This window comes from Poecile atricapillus, chromosome W (genome assembly GCF_030490865.1).
Source record: "Poecile atricapillus isolate bPoeAtr1 chromosome W, bPoeAtr1.hap1, whole genome shotgun sequence".
Classification (NCBI taxonomy): Eukaryota; Metazoa; Chordata; class Aves; order Passeriformes; family Paridae; genus Poecile; species Poecile atricapillus.
Genome location: NC_081288.1, coordinates 53,846,046 through 53,863,468, shown reverse-complemented (window position 1 = coordinate 53,863,468; position 17,423 = coordinate 53,846,046).

The following is a 17,423-nucleotide window of genomic DNA, read 5'->3' as shown; positions in this document are numbered from 1 at the left end:
GATCTCTGTATTACTGCTCATACAGATCACTTTCCCATATTATTTCTGACACACCAGTGTAGGCATAACAGTTTTGGGTGAGAAATTGCATGGCCCCAGTTTGGTATGTAAAAGACAAGATTGACCCTTCGTGGGAAGGTAAATGCCTGCATTTACTGAAATGAAAGAGGTACATGCAGCGAGAGAACTTAATCCATGCAAAAGCACAGCAAAGTAATGACATGCTATATTCAGTAGGAGAAAGGCTAGGTGAATTTAGGGGAAATCTGGATAGATGGCATCACTTTATTTTATGCTTAATTGTGGCTTTAATGATTGAAAAAAAAAAAAGAAAAAAAGTTGTAGACATGTTTGGGAGCACGTTTTATGCAGCTGATGTCTAATAACGATACTGCAAAAAAAGACACCACAATTAGAACCACAACTGAAATACTGTCATACAGTAAGTCCCTACCATTTGCCTCATGACCAAAATCCCAGGACAGCACAGACATTGGAACTTCTCATCTTTGCAAGCTTGGGGATACCTAGCAAAATTCTCAATGAGGCCTACTGTGCCATAGTGTTTTATGTGTATTGTGGTGCCCAGACCAAGGAGACCAAGGAACACAGCTCTTGGGGCTGTGTCTCAGTCACTTCCATTATAATGGTGTATGCCCTGTGTCTATTAGTGAATCAGGAAAATGAAATTCAGCTATGCCAGCAGAATGACAAAGTACTAATGGGGCTGGCTGCTGTCTGCAAGGTGTGAGTTCCCCCTGTTTATGTGTAGTGGTTTATTGTAATGTGAGAGGCTGTTATAGAAACAGAGACCTGCTCAAAAAGCTGCTCACTGTACTGCATTACAGGAAGAGATGGCAGGGAATTGTGAGGTAAACTACAAATGAAATACAATTCAATTTGTTCACTATCTGTTGAAAAGAAATCAGGAATTTATTTATTTACCTGTAGGCTTCTTTAGTATTTTTTTGGCAAATGAAGAAGCTCATGTTTTTCATTTCTGCCCATACTAATTCATGTTGTGTAGTCAAATGACTAGCCACACCAACTTAAGTAGGATTGCTTGTGTAAGTGCTGTTTATCATGACATACCAATGGCACTGAGTTTAGGCTGACATTTAAGAAGTGATAAGCCAACAGACCATAAAAAATACTGGTTTTGCAATAGAAAACTTCCTGTTTATAAATGCAAAGAATTAACTCTATTGATTAACTCAACTTCTAGAACAGCCTAATTAGAACAGCTCCTGATAAGGAAACAGGGATTAATGACTGTTTATTGGAATGCAAATACAGTGAAAAAGAACTAAACACAAGCTGTGAATTCAAGGTAAAAAGAAATTCAATTTGTGAGTTGCAATCAACACTGCTCAAAAAACTCCTTTGTAACTACATGGCTGCTTAGCACAAGAAGTGAAGGGAGGCCACTGGAGCTGCTGTTTTCTCCTGTTTATATAATATTATTAATGTTGATGGCATTTCTCCAGCAAATGTTTCATATAAATCATGTTTCATCACTGTGACGGAGTGATGGCATAAAGGAATATTACAGATGTCCTGTAATCTACCTAAAGCTAATTGCTTGCTTAGGTTTCATTAGTTCTCAACTGACAGGAAAAAAAAGCTGATTAAAAACATAAGTTTATGTTTGGATATACACTTCTCAGATGAGGGTTCAAATTTTCAAATCTCCCTCTCTTCTGCACTTACCCATTCCATATCCCTGTAATGTCCTTTTTCTATTCTAATTTATTCTATCTCTTCCCATGTGTAGAGCTGTTTGACACATTAACTCCATTTCCATCTTTGTGTTGCATCTGCTGTCTCTCTGTTAATACCACCCTTCGCTTCTTCCTTCCAAATCCATTCTATCTTCTGGAGCTGCATGATTGCTGGAGCTTTCTGTACCCATTTAAGACTGTCACAGTTTTGTATTTATTTCAGTACTCTGATTTTTAACTCTCATCTAATACAGTGTTTCTGGACTTACAGTGCTTTTGTTTCTTTGTTTTCAAGAAGGACACACTTCTAATGATATTATTTGAAAATATCAGGAAAGATCTACCTATCCCATCCCTAGATTGATATTCCAGGTCTCCGCTACTGCTGGTAGGTTCCTGTGCTTTGGTTTCTCACAAGGGAGCCTCCCTGCCTGTGGCACACAGAGGTTGCAGATGTACACCTGCATGTTTCTGAGGGCTCTCACAAGAACTTCAAGACAGCAACAGCTAAGTGGAGAGCCTACCACCTAAAACTGCAAGCCTGGCTAGCTCTTGAACTACCAGAAACTAGCAGTTTGTTTTTCTTTGGCACCTGCTCCTGCTGCCCTACAGCAGTCCTGTGTGGCAGGCCAGAATCCATTCACCACGGTGCGCTGTGCATGTGTTGTGGATTGCAGCATTCCCAGCAGTTCTGGCTGCCAGTGTCAGTATCAGGCCTGCTGCTCTCCTCACATGCTTTCAACTATTTTCTTGTAATTCCTCCTCACATCCTGTTTGTTGCCTGCTATTTTTCTGCTGTTGCAGCTGTTTTTTCCAGTCTTTGCAGTCCTCCCAGTTTTGCAGTCCAGCTGTCCCTCCCAGCTGCCATGAACTCCACCATCTCCCAAATTCCACCCTTTCTGCTGCTACAGGGGCATCACCCACAGCCTCACTCTCCCTTTGCAGGAAATAACTATCATTCCTGCTCTACTGCACACCATGGCTATTGGAGGACATTAGTTAAATAACTGAATTGTCTTGAGACTGAGAGCTATGTAAGGATTACAGCATGATTGTATTTTTTCTGAGCAATCAACTTTATGTGATGGGAAACTCCATCCAAAGTTGGATCATAGGAAAAAGCTGTGTCAGAGTTTTAAGTACATAATATTACCCTAGTCTAGTGCAGCACTATGCAGGAACTTCACACTTCTGTGGAACAATCTCTCAAAAGGGCAACTTTGGCCCAGGAATATTGTGTCTGGATGGTAATCTCTCTTGAGAAATCAGTTTCCTTTTCTGTTTATTACAAACTCTCTTGGATTCTGAGATTCACATTCCTGTTTCTGGAAGGAAATCCATGACCCCAGATAATTTAACAGTCAACAGGAAAATGGAACTGCCATTTATCTTTCAGCTCGACTTTGTGTACAGACTCAGGCAATTATATCTCCATCTTTTAGTTAATTTTATCTGCTACAGACTCAGTTAAATTTGCTCACAGATTTCAGTTATTTCCTGAATATCTGCAGGATATGAGCAATTGCTGTTTATATATTAATCACTGAAATGTTTTATCCTGACTTGCTAAGGAAATAAAGCTTACATGAGCAATCCATCTTTGTGTGAATACTTTATCTGTTTTTTCACTCTGCCCTGTCTCTATAGAATTGACTAATTTCAACCTAACTGAAAAAAGAAAAGCTGTTCTTTTAGGGATTAATTTTGAACTTATTAGATGCTTGCTTGCTGCTAATAGTTTTGGATTTTTTTCTCCCTTTCACTGAGGAGAAGATTGCAATACGAACCTTCCATGTATTGGACTCAAGAAAATCTACTCAAAAGCACTGAGTACCCAAACCGTAAAAAAATCATCTGCTGATGAACATAACTTATGCACAAGGAACCAACATAAGCAGTCTCACTGCTTACAGAAGGTCCAGGTTTGTCTGCTTGATTTTCTTGCCATCTTGAATGCTGGACCATGTGGCAGTAAATTGGAAAGTGATTATCTTAATGATTACTTAAACACTTTAAGTAAAATCTGACATTTCAAATGCCTTTAACTATTCATCTGTAATGAAAAACATTTTCTGCCTTTTAATTTTCAGATTTATACATATATTTTTTCCATGAAGCCAGGACATGCTTGTGCCTGGAATTGGCTCATATCTACTAGTTTCCACCAAGAAGTGCTATCATTTTCTGGTATGGCATGAGTGGCACAGAAGAAGTTGGGATATCTGTGCCCTGTGCTGCTCTGAGAATTGAGGTCTACAGATGGAGCAGCTAAAAAAATAAAAAGAGCTGAGCAGTCTTGTGCTCAGAGCACACATCTAGGAGATGACAATACAGTTATTTTACTCTCTACTCAAATTCATGCTCTTGTAGCTTCTTTGTCCCTGGAGCAAATTCATAGAAGTTGCAAGTGGCAGCAGGGGAGGGAAGTAACTGAGAAATTTACCAAAATAATTATATTATGATTGATTGAAGTAGCACAGCTGACCCAGGAGAGGATGCAGACCTTGAGGGCAGGCATGAATCTTCACTGCCTCTGGGCTTACACTGTCAGATATGTGAGGATAACCCAGGAATCACCTCTTTCATGGTTTCAAGAGCTGTGCAGAGACTGAGGCACTCGAGAAACTGGAGTTCAGACTCAGAGGAGCTGCAGGACAGGACAGTCCTTGTGACAGAAGGCAAATACCCCAACTTCTTACCAGGGAGAGAAGATGTACTACAATTTAGCATGAGAATGAGTCTACTATTTCTTTGGTTGATAATGTAAGGCAAAACTTGGGGCAAAAAAGGGAGAACAACCAAGTTCCTTGAAATTTTACTACCATATGTACTCAAGGTGGTAATAACATTGTCGCTGTGATACTCTCAAAGATACAGGTAAAGTTAGTTAGCTTCCCCCCTCTTTCTGGGGAAGCTAACTTAGATGATAATTATTTTATTAAGATGTATACAGTAGATGAAAATACAGAAAACTTGGAGAGCACAGAAGTTCCTCTCCAACTGTCCTATTGACTTCTGTTGTCTGATGTTTTTTTTTAACTATCATGTGATCTAAATGTACCTATTTTATATACCCCTGGTCAAATTTGCATTACAATTAGAAGTATAGCTTAGCTTACAAATGAACTAAACCTATGCCTTACTGGTATGCATCAGCATACTTTAAGGTTGTTATGGTTTATTATTTGTGCTCTGAAATGCAAATTCATGGTCCCACGTGTGATGAGCCCTGTCATGTTAGTTCCTACAGAAATAAAGAATAAAAGGTGATGCCAAGCTAAGTTAATACCTAATTTGATTTTCATCTCATGCACTGGAGAAGTAACCTTACTATATTTTTAGATGAGTTCTAAAGGTTTGCAATCAGCCCATACCATAATGATGTAACAAATTGCCTCATTTTTTATATATGCAGAAATCCCTAATGTAAGCATGCACTTATTTGAAAATGCAGTGAAAGCAGAAGAGGCAGTAAGTGCCTTTGCAGTCCATTTTAGAAGGATTGCTCTTGTTTTAAGTTTTCAAACATCTCCATTATTCTGATGTATTTCTTTCCAAAAGAGAAATATAAGTCTTAAGCCTTCAATATTTTTTTAGTGCACATGGAGAGTTTGCCTCTCTATGTGTCAGTATTGTATTTCAACAAAATATGAAGAGAATTACACAGTCACAGTCACTTCGGACTTCATTGGCATAATAATAGTTGCAATGAACAGCCTACTTTCAGGGTAGCAAGTGACAGGAATGCTACAGCTTTTCTAACTTGAACAGATGATCTTACTAACAAAAGAGTTAATTTTGGTGGAGAGGTTCAAACTGAAAAATTTTTCACCTCTCATTTTCATGCATGCCATTGCAGAACTGTCTGGTCTTTCATATTTGCATGTTACATCTATTAAATTTGTTTGTATCTCAGAAGTCATAAGAAATAAGGGCTTTACCAGAAAAGAGAGCTACTGTGCCGGAGACCACAAGTTGATTTTACACATACGCTAAGCTAATGTGGCAAAGGAATGTATTTTTTAAAGGAAAAACTCCTTACTGACAATTATCTGACAATTATTTATAAGGGAAGTACTAAAATCACTGCAATTTTTTATATCAATTCAGTTTGAAAGCAAGGTGTTAGTATTTTTTTTCTGTTAATAAAAATCCTATATTCCACTTAGTCACAACCTCAGATCTTCTTGGCTCTTCTATGTGTCTCTGCCCTTAAAAATTAATGCAAAACACTTGGGAATGCAGTTGACTGGGAATTCTTCAATGAAAGAGTTTTTTAACTGGACAATACCCTGTATGAGCTAACATGCTTGCAAGAACCTAAGTGCTTCAACAGGGCTTTTACTGAAATGCAATACTCTAGAGACTGAGAGGCATAATTGGTAATAGCCTTGTGGTCATGAAACTCCTGGGAGTTAAGCAACAAACTCACAAGTGTCTTCCTTCTGATTTAGGTATTAGCCCTGAGATTTTTTTCTTCTTGATCTGCCTTGTGTGAGAGAAACCACTATGGAGCTAGTCCAATATTCTGTCTGGTTGTGATGCTGGGTACTCTGCTTCACAACTTTGTTGCAGAGAATGTGAACAAAATATACAAATACAGAAAGTCATAATCCATCTCTAGAAAAAACACTGTAGGGTTGATTTCCTGGTGTATGGAGCATATTTCTGGGATAGGAAGAAATGGCAGACCTGCAGAGTGAATCTGAGCCTTTCACATCCCAGGTAAATTCCTCTTATTGCCAGGCTATTATCTGTGCATTCATTAAATTACAAGTGTTTAGTGACATTTAATAAAGATCAAGAACATTTAAGAAACCTTAAAAAGTTTTACAGGACAAAAAGCCTCATTTCCTTGTCTAACCTGATACTGAGTATCTTTCATCAATAGGGAACAGGTTTAATTTAAAAAATCTTATAAATAATTAAAAACTTATTTCAGTTTGACTGTGATTATAATTATATTCTGATACAATTAACATTAAGAATTACTTTTGTTAGCAATGTAATCTGGTACTCAATTATGATTGACAACGTTCTCTACAGAGAAAGGGAGAATCTTTATTGAAAAAATTTACAGAAAGTGCGAAGAACTTCATATACCTCCCAAGACAATATTTTACAAATTTTTGAGAAAAATCCAGTGGCTCCTGAATTATGTCCCTATGGTATCATTTTAAAACTACCAGGTCACACAATGTTATAATTGAATAACAACTGCTAATAACGTAGTAAGGAATAAATGGTTGGTGAAGATAAAAATAGGTCTTAATTTTTTTTTATTGTGTATGTCAACCTTTCTTTGCTGCAATTATATCTGGGCTGTTTTTCCATTTTGAGGCTAAATAGAAATTCAGATTATAAATGATTCCTTCTAAAGAATACTTACTGGATAAAGAAAAGTCTAAAATAGTGTGTCTTAGCAGTTATTTTCTTTTATAAACAGGATCAACACAAACAGTGCTGTCAGACGATGATGATTAATGGTTGAAAACATTATAGATCTGCATTATGTAATGCATCTCATATCCTTGAAATGAGGATTGTAATTTGTCATTGTTGTCTAGTGTTAAAATTACAACAGGTAATTTGCAAGAATAGAGTGTAGTGTTTTATAATTGCTTTTTAAAATTCATATGATCTTATATTTGAATAAATATTAGATCTCGGAGCAATGCATTAATTTTCTGTCTAGTGACATTCAATGGCTGGATAATCAATTATACATTTTTTCTTTAGCTAAAATGACCTCTATCATATTTCTCATATGGCGTGGTACCCTATAAGTAGTATCAGAATACAAGCACACTCTTTCTACCAAGAAGTATTCATTTTTACTTTTATTTTCTTATCTCTACTTGACCATGTGACTGGCAGTTCACAGCTAACTCTGAGTTAGAGCACATTCTGACTGCCCATGGGAATTACATTCTGGTCTCTTGTGAGCATGCCCTTACAGGGGGCTGTTTTTTCATGGGCCCTCCCTGGCACTTCTCCTTGCCACTGCTGCATGCCCCTCTTTCAAATGATGGCCTTGGCTCATACCAGATACATGGTTTGTTGTAGGCTGTAGAGTTCATTAAAAGGCACGTATGATAATTCATACTCAAAGACTTTCTCTGTCTGAACCTGTCTGTACTCAATTACAGAATTGCAAAAAAAAAAAAAAAAAAAAAAATTATGCAAGAGATGCCAGATAGAAAAACCTGACTCACGACAGTTTGTTTGTTTGGAGGTGTTGTTGTTGTTGTTGTTGTGGGAATGCACTAAGAATCCAACATTTTGTATTGTGATATGGTCAAATGTAATTGAATGGGAAATTCCATTAAATCACTGACTTGTGGTTCTGGAATTGCTCAGTGACCTCAAGTGCTGGAGGACAGCTGTAGCCTGCCTTCTTTATTTACTGATGCTGGCTTATAAATGTATCTTGCTAGCTTGGACAACAGAGACAAGTCCCTTGTGGTCCACTTTGTTGAACTTGACTGAGGAATGTCTGCCCCTGGAAAGAAAAATATTTGGTTTCCAACAGAGAACTAGAAGTTTCTGTGCCAAATGGGACAGTGTTTGGAATGAGCTAGAACAGAATGGAAAGAAAATTAAATTATTGTGCTAGGACTGAAAGTTATTATATAGATACTTAAAACTGAAACATACCTATCCAGGTATTTATTTATTGTCAGTGTTCTCCCTTTTCTATTTTCAGTCAGTGTTAACTGCATAAAACTAATGTATAGTCATTCCTTGGCATTTTCTTTCAAAAATATAGGCACATTTTCTTAAATAGGCAGCAAGCAATATGGTCACATCAAACTGTTTAAAAGAAGATGAGTTCAGGTCACATCAGGCTTCAAATACTTTACAGGGTCCTGCAAAAATTCATAGTACCCAGAGCTAAATGACTTTGTAGGTAGTGTATTTAAATTTAATTAAAAAAAATAATAAAGTACAGTCTGGAAGTGCCTGCTGCCTGTCTCAAAGATGAGAGCTAATTTGCTATTAAGAATAAATATATTTTATAGTTTTTAGTTCAGAACCAGCATATATGAATCAAGGACAACTGTTGTCATCTGACAATGAGTTCAGCTTTAATCACTCAGAATTTAATTTTAATCTCCCCCTTCCAAACACACATCAACTCCATATATGTATATTATGTATATATATGTGTGTGAATGTTTTGGCCATGGTACTCAGCACTTGTTCATGATACTATTTTTCATTATCTGTCCCTGCATAATTCATTTCAGTTGGCACAGTATAGACTTATAGATTCAGAAATCTGAAGAGATAAGGAAAGAAAAGAATGCATATTTTCAGTGAAGGCATCTGTATGATTCTATACAAAATTTTTATACAACTGAGCTGAAAAAGAGCAAAGAGAACATTGTAAGGTAAGATATAGAATTTAATGGAATGTTATAACTTTGTTTTATTTTACTACTTTATCTTAGAGATTACATGAGGAACTAATAGTAGCATTATATAATCTTGTGAGATAATGAAAAAAAAACCTAAAAATACGTGCACTCATATAAATTCTGTTAGTTTTAAAATAATTTCTGTAGAAGCCTGCTAACCTCCTCACCTCTGGTGAGTTCTGAGGGATTTTCTGTAGAGGCTGCTCTTTAGTCTGTTCACAGGAAGGCTGAAGGCATGGATACAGCTGGACAAGACACGTGCCTTATTCAGCGAATTACTAGTGGCTATCATTTATTACCTTACTACAGCAGTGACAAAATAGTAACAGAGAGCAGAACTCCCATATCGGGTAACATATACACACCAGCTGTCCCTTTAACCCACTGCTCTCCTTCTTTCTCTTATAACCTTTCTTTTCCATCTTTAAATATTACATGTTTTTCCTGTATGAATTACCCTTTGTTTACAATGCCACATCTTAAATACCCAGTAAATTATAGAAAATCCTGTTTTTATAATAGAAATAAAATATTTCACATTGATAAAAGACACACAGAAACTTGCCTTTCATGTTAGTTAGTATTTGTGCAACTTTAGGAAATGTCTTTGCATCAGATACACAGGTATCATGTGATGCAAGGAGTTACCATGGACAAACAACACTGAATGGCAAAATCAGGCTTTGTAATACCTTTATCTTAATCACCGTCAATTTTTCCATATGTTCTAAATATTTTACAACATGTAGTGGACATGAAGCATAACAGATCTGTGGATTGAAGGATGATAAGATTCAGTTGCACGATTTTTTAATCATTATCATCCTGTTTTAGTAATAAAACACTTTTGTTCCTATCATAAATTGTATAGAAAAAAAGTAGAGTAAGACAAACAGCATGTATATACTTTTTCTACATACCTTCATAAGATAGTGTGGGGCAGATGTCTCCTAGTGGAGACCTTACTACTTAAGACTCTGCATAAATAACAGTGATCCCATAAAAGGTCCATCACTGGTGCCACACTGTGTTTTATGGAAGAAAGTTATGGTAGAAAATGGTTCGTTTGAGAGGGGACCCAAGGTAGCTCAGAACCTGCTACTCGTCAGTTGAGCACAGCCACTGCTCCACTGCTCTGACTGCTATCCAAGGATGCTTCCTTCACTGAATTTAAATTTCAGCATATGAAAGAGCTTTCATTTCATCCTTTGTATTCCAAAATTTTCTTGAAAGGAAAAAGAAAATGTACAAGATATAGTGTTTTTCATAAAGAACATAAACTTTACTAACAATTCAGATTATGTCCATAAAATTCACTCAAGCTTAGTGACCAGCTAACAGAACTAACAAAACATTCTTAAACCTTCATGCTCTCAGGTTTAGAAAAAAATAGCAAACAATGGTGAGAAATGTCAAAGTTTAGAACATGTAGCTGGTAAATATATAGGTTATATTTAAGACTGACAATAGCATGAAAAAACACCAACACAACTGTAAATTGTCAGGTACACATTTAAACTAGAATCATGTCGAAGACAACTCTCATTTTTGCTGTTCAGCCACCTAAATTTTTATTTTATCATTTGGACATGGGGGAAGGTTTCTTTTTTTCCTGTGTAGCTAAGTAAAGTACATTCTTAACATCTTATATACAATGGTTTGAAAAAATCCTGCTCAGCTCCAGCTTCAACTTAATCATCTCATGGTTTCAGAGAAGGAGGGCACCAGTGTAGACTGAAAATGGGCAGATATAGAAAGAGAGGAGTTTTTAAGAGGTGATTTCTCTTACATCAGGTGGTAGAAGCAAAGTTTTGCTGAGGAGTGCTTCCTGGAAAATTAAAGAATTATCTGATCTTCGAAAAAAATAAAGACAGACCATAAGAACTGTCAATATGAGAAATAAAAGAATGGAGAAGCTTAGAGTGAGGATACATAAGTTGCTGTAAGATTTGTCTAGAAGAATTCAGGATACAGAAAATGAAAGGAAATTGTTGATAACATTGAGGGAAGAATAAAAATAGATTTATAGGTACAAAAGGGAAGAGGGGAACATGGCTCAGAGTAACACAAGCAGACATGAAAGAAGACTGAAAGAGAGTACTGGAAAGTCATGGTCACTCATGAAAGACCAACATAAAGCCAGTAAACATGTTGAAAACAGTGGTGGCTGGTCAAAAATGGTTTGGATTGTCATCTCCTAGACTGATCAGAGTTTTAATTAAGAGAAAATTAAACTGAATGGATATTTTGGCAAGAAATGCAATGACTAGCTTTAACGTTTTTTCAGAATTTTTTTTTCTGAAATGATTGCTGTCGTCCCTTCATCATTAAAAAATTAAAATGTATTATTCTACTGTTGAAATTGTACTTCCACTTCCCTTTACCTCTAGTCTCAAAATTTGTTGCCAGTGAAGCTTTTTCCTGTCAAGAAAATGTTCTGCGCTTCTCTTGGCTTGCTAATAATCAAACATAACATCTGGCATTAGATTTTGATGGGTGTGGACTCCTTAGTTTATAGAGCCATATAAAAAAAATTTCATTGTCCTGTAGTTAGTTACTATTTAGGAAATGGATTTTATACGCAATAGAAGATTTTTTTATGAAAACAAAATTGAACATTATGCAATGAAAACTGCCATCCCAAGTTCCTGGAAAGTATACTCTTGGTGTTCAAGGCTTGGTGCAAGGCTGTGGCCAGCACTAATCATTGTAGCAGCAGTACAAAGAAGGTGTTGTTATGATGAGACACAGATGAAGTTCTTTCTCCTTATCTCCCAGATCCTGTAACTCCTTATAAATCCAAGATGTCCCCAAAGTGTCCCCAAAGGGTCTATTACTATTTTAATCAGTTTTGTGTCTAAAATATTGCTGCTTGTAAAATTTGTTCTGCTTTTATTTTTAATGCCTTACTGGATTAAATAAAATATTTTTCAATGATTAGGAAGCATGAATACCTGTCTAAGTATTCAGCTGCTGAGAAACGTGAAAATGAATTGTAACTTGGAAAACAGATTGACTTATTTTTCATTCATTAAAAAAAAAAAAAAAAGAAAAAAAAAGAAAAAGAAAAGGAGAAGACAGGCTAAAAAGATTACCTGAGGCAGGTCTCATTTGCAAAAATAGCAGCTATATATAGACATGCATTACATAAAAGCCAAAGTAATTAATATCTATACAGCAAAGTTTATAAAGAAGTAGTTCATACACAGTGAGAACTATAGCTATTAAAGTAGCCTATTAATCTGTAAAGCAAATTTTGTGATCAGTTAGCAATTTTTCAGTCTCGAATAAGACATTTTATGGGAGTCTAATTAGATTTGTGTTTCAGTGCTGGGAATAACACTGTGTATGCTTTTTCTACTGCTTTATAGGCCATAACAAGTTGTTCCCAGGACACTTAATAGACAAGTCACATTTTCATTATTCACTGGAGCCTTGAGTACATTTAGGACACGTCCTGCAGAGCTGTTCATTGTAGTGGTTCAAGGACACCTAGTGCTGTGGAACAAATGCTTTATTTACAAATACAGATTTAATGAGTTTCTGAAGCGCAGTAAGATAGCCTTTGATCCTGAAAGACCTGATACATACTAGTGTGGTGCAAACAGAGCAGACAATTCAAATTAAAACATGTCATAACTATCAAAAGCATCCCAGTGGTGTAGTAGAGAAGTAAGAGTTCTTTGATAAGCATAAGTCCCTGGGACTGCAATGTCGTTTTAACATCTTCCATGGAAAATCATGGATAACTGACAGCAGATAAGTGTCCAAGTCACTGATATGTTAGCTCAGAGCAGGCAATTTTCTTTAAAAAAGATGTTTTAGTGTTGCACAAAATTGAGCTTTAAGGCATTTGGCTCTCTAACTGTATTTTTCAGTTTCCTACAGAGTCGATTTATACTCATTCTAGCATTGCTAGGATGTTATACTAAAGCTGTACAGCAGTTCTGTACCTGTTTGTGCCCAGTACATCTCATATGGTGGATGATGTAACTGTGTTCAGCCATGTCAGTGCCAAAGGATGGTGGCACAAGAACTGATGATGTCCTGCACCACTGAGTGGCAGGCCAGTTCTGCATGCTTATTGTCTGCATTGCAAACCCAGCACCCTTCCTCAGTCCCTCAGTGGGTGTCATCCATGGCAGTAATGCATCAACATTTCAAGAACACATTGTTTACATGACAAGCAGCCGACTGACCCTTGAAAAATGGGCTACATTTAGGGAAGGTAATATAAAGAGACTCTTTGTGGTAGAATTTTAACCAAAAAATGGCATACATTCTCAGCTGCCTACTTAGAATTCAAAATACTTGAGAATTACAAGTACTTGAGAATATAATGAGGTTTTGTGTTCAGATGAAGCTGTACAATATTTCTGCTGTATGTATTTAGGAAGTAATGCTGTTTGTCTTGCAGCAAGGACATAGAGACTTCACGGAAAAATCAGAGTCTATGCAGAACACTACTTAAAAAGTGCTAGCACAGAGATGGCTCAAATTTAGGGCACAAGCAACCTACTTCAGATACCTTGCAGGAAGTAAAAAAAATATCAAGGAAGTCATGATCATCCATTGTCCCATGAAAGATCATTTTGGATGCTGACTGAAATGAAAGCTAGTTACTTGCTGACTCTGGTGATACTAGCCTAATAACTCATGCATATAGTGCATCATATTGCAGAAATCTGATACTGATTACAAAGTGGAGGAAAAATATGCTATTAACCCTGGTCTCATCATTCTGTGGAGAAAAAGTTTTAGCTTAGATACCTAAATATGTTCACTTCTTCCATGTATAAGTTCAAAGCAATTAAAACCTGCCATTTGACAATTTAAGATACTCTGTAAAAGAAAAGATGAATTGTCATTTGACAATTTAAGATACTCTGTAAAAGAAAAGATGAGAAGGCGTCCTTCTCATAAATATTTGCCATGCCTTTTATAATTTTTTTGTTTAGATAAGAATCTTGGTATACCTTTTTCCTATAGAGATCCAGCTACCACACATCACAGTTAAAAAGCCATGATAAAGTCTGTGTCTTCTGATATGAAAAAAAAAAAAAAAAATTACAATTAGAATAGAATTGTAGCCAGACAACTTAGTTTTCTTTCCTTTAATGAAGGACATCAGTCTAAAGCATTTTTGTTTCATACTTCCTGACAGACTTTGTAATAACAGCAAAGTGATACACAGTTCTTCACAGATGTCTTCTTGTTTTCTTTTTCAAGCCTCAACATACCTCCATCATTCTCCAGATTTTTACATTCTCCTTTGTCTTACCTACTCTTAATGTCTGTCAACTTCTACTTATTTCTATCATTTTTGTGTCCTGCTTTCACCTGCATCTCACTCAAGCCTCCAATGACAGTTTCAGCAGCAATTTTCATGGGAGCTGTGAGCCTGCCAGTGGGAGCTTTCAGATCCAAGGAGAAGGGAACATCATTTGTGTTAAGGCATCTCAGGTACTGTCGCTTCAGGCTTTGCCATCAGAAGACTTTGGTGTGATTGTGGTGGTTTCAGCCAGGACAGGGTTAAATTTTTGCAGTAGCTGGGAAGGTGTGTGTTATCCCCCACCACCCCATGTCACTGCCAGGGGCAGGGAAAGGGACTCTTGCTTCCCAGAAAAGGGTGTTCCTTCAGGTGGAGAAAACATGACAGATGGGTGCAATGGTTCAGTATTCATATTTTGTTGAGGGTTTCTCTGTGTTTCCATTTTTTTTTTGTCTTATACCTTTTGTTTTTAATATTGTTGCTGTTACTGTTCATATTCTTACCTCATTGCTGTTTCCAGTAAATTGTTCTTATCTCAGCCTGTGATCTTTGTCTTTTGGACCTGACTTTGAGTGTGGGGACGGGAGAAACGTATGGTCTTTTAAGGGGGGAGTACTAAACTGGAGAATAATTTTCCTAAACCATGACAGTGATCCAGAAACAGCTTCACCTCAGACATTTTTTTATATATATCCTGGATAACAATCTTAATGCAGAGGAGAACCTGGACAAGACACTGAAACTAAAAAAGAAAAATAGATTTAGCAGTAGAGGACATGTTGAAGAGGAAAAGGTAAAAAGTGGAGATTAAAAGAAGGACAAGGAGAAAAAGGAAGAAGGTAAAACAAATGGAAAAAAGGGGAAGACTTATCCCTTCCTTATAGGGCTGCAAGAAAACTGATGATTATTTAACACCAGATTTGATTTCATCATAACTAGTAAGTTCTCTGCTAATTCTTAACCAGATTTGAGCTCTGAATCCTGTTAGCTCTGAATCCCCATGTAGTTAGATGGAACAATAAGGTGTAACAGGTGACCATAAACCAGCCATGTTGTCATAAAGTTCCTTTACCTTTAAGAAAGTTAAAGTTGCTGGGGTCTCCTGGGAGTCTTTTCTCTTGACCAATTATCGGTCATTGCTGAGAATTGACAGCAGTTTTAGCCATTGAAAAGTAGAATCAACTTGTGAACCCCACCTTAAAGTGTACACCCAGAAGTCTGTAGTGTTTTCTTTGTTTCCTGGTTGTGAAGAGTGGCGGAGCTCCGGCTGGCCTCCCGTTCTCTGCCCAGGCCATGCGGCCTGGGTGGGGAGCCGGGCTGGGCCTGCCGTTCTCCCGGCCGGGAGATGGGGGCCGGCGGGGGCTTGCCCCGGGCTGAGCCGGGCCAGGCCGGTTCCTGGCTTAGCTGCAGGTTTTGCTGTAATAGAATTTACTAGGAAACTGCCGAGTAAAGAAGAAAAGCTCTGGACCTGCGGCAGGCTGAGACAGCAACTACACTGCAGAGCAGCCATGAAGAATCTTCTATCAAAAACAGCTCCAGCTGCTGCTCCGGCAGAAATCACAGAACCATCTACAAAAGCCTGGGCAAGATTTTAACTCTTTCTTATCCAGATGAAACTTGCAGATTAATCTTTTCATCCAGAGAGAGAAAAGGAAAGTAATCAACATGAAAAGAGACTTTATAAACTACTAGTGGCAAGAAAGAAAAGAGACTTCAAGAAAGGTAGAGAATTAAGGAGATGCTTTAATTAAGCTGAAATATCTTTCTGTTAAAACTATGGAAATGGACAATGAAGTCTTGAGAAAAACCCCTTTAATTCATAATAGAGTATGGAGAGGAATAAGGTGTTCAAAGTGTAAATTTGAGTAATAAGTGAAGTAATTGTGGTATAGTGAAGTGCTGAGAAATTTGAAGCCTTGAGAGGCAATGAGAAAAACTGTTTCTTAGTGAAGCTCACAGAAGCAGATGATGAATACTTTTTTACCTTTGACTAACTTATCCTTAAAAATGCTATCTTCAAACTCATGACCCATAACACATTTTCAGAGTGATGTGGAATGGGAGGGGTGGGCTTTAATAACAGTAGCTCTGAGCAGCTGATATCAGAGAAACGAGAAACTATAACAAAAATAGTTTTCTTGTGACAAACTCCATAAATTAACAGAAAGGAACTTCTGTTTCTCTACAGAAACTGAGGAAAAGACTATAGAAAGAATTAGAACTGTTTAAACCATCAAAATTATACAGTTTTTGTCTCTGTTGTCATGTAAACAAAAGAATAGTGAGCAGTGAGAAATGAAAAGGTTTTTTCTAAAAGTTTATTCTGGTGTTCTTATTCTTGTAGTTTGTCAATAAACTCTTCTTTATTCCTTTTAAGTTTTATGCCTGGTTTGCTCTTATTTTAATCCATATCTCACAGCAAGAAATAAATAATTCCTTTTTTCCCCTTTTTGTTAATTACTGGTTTAAACCACAACACATGTGCAGAGCAGTGTATTCCCCTTAGCTGGTATAAGATTTTCTATAAAACCATATTTTATATGCACCTTCCCAAAGAAAAACTGCCCTAAGAGATAATTTCTCAAACACTGAAAAATAAGGAAGTGTCAGAGTTAAAGACATTTGCAAATCTTTATTCCCTTATTAAATTATGACACTAGCTTTAGTTACACAATCGTATGCATTTTTCTCCTTGACCCCTGCTTCATTATGTGCAAAGAATGAGCTTATTAGTATATTCTTTAGCCTCATTCAGCATGAGGTCTATATACTTTTCACTATTAAGTGTTTTATCTGTTAGGACAGCCATACATTTCCTGCTGGCTTGTATTGTGACTCTCATAGCACATGTGTTTCACAAACATTTCTCCACATTTCTCTGAAAGAACAGTTTTATCATCTCTTCCCTACAGCTGGGAAATTCAAGCTGTACAACACAAATATCTGAGAATTCAAGCTAATCCATCTGAGTAGTTCACAATGAGTTACATTTCATATTTTTAAAGGGCA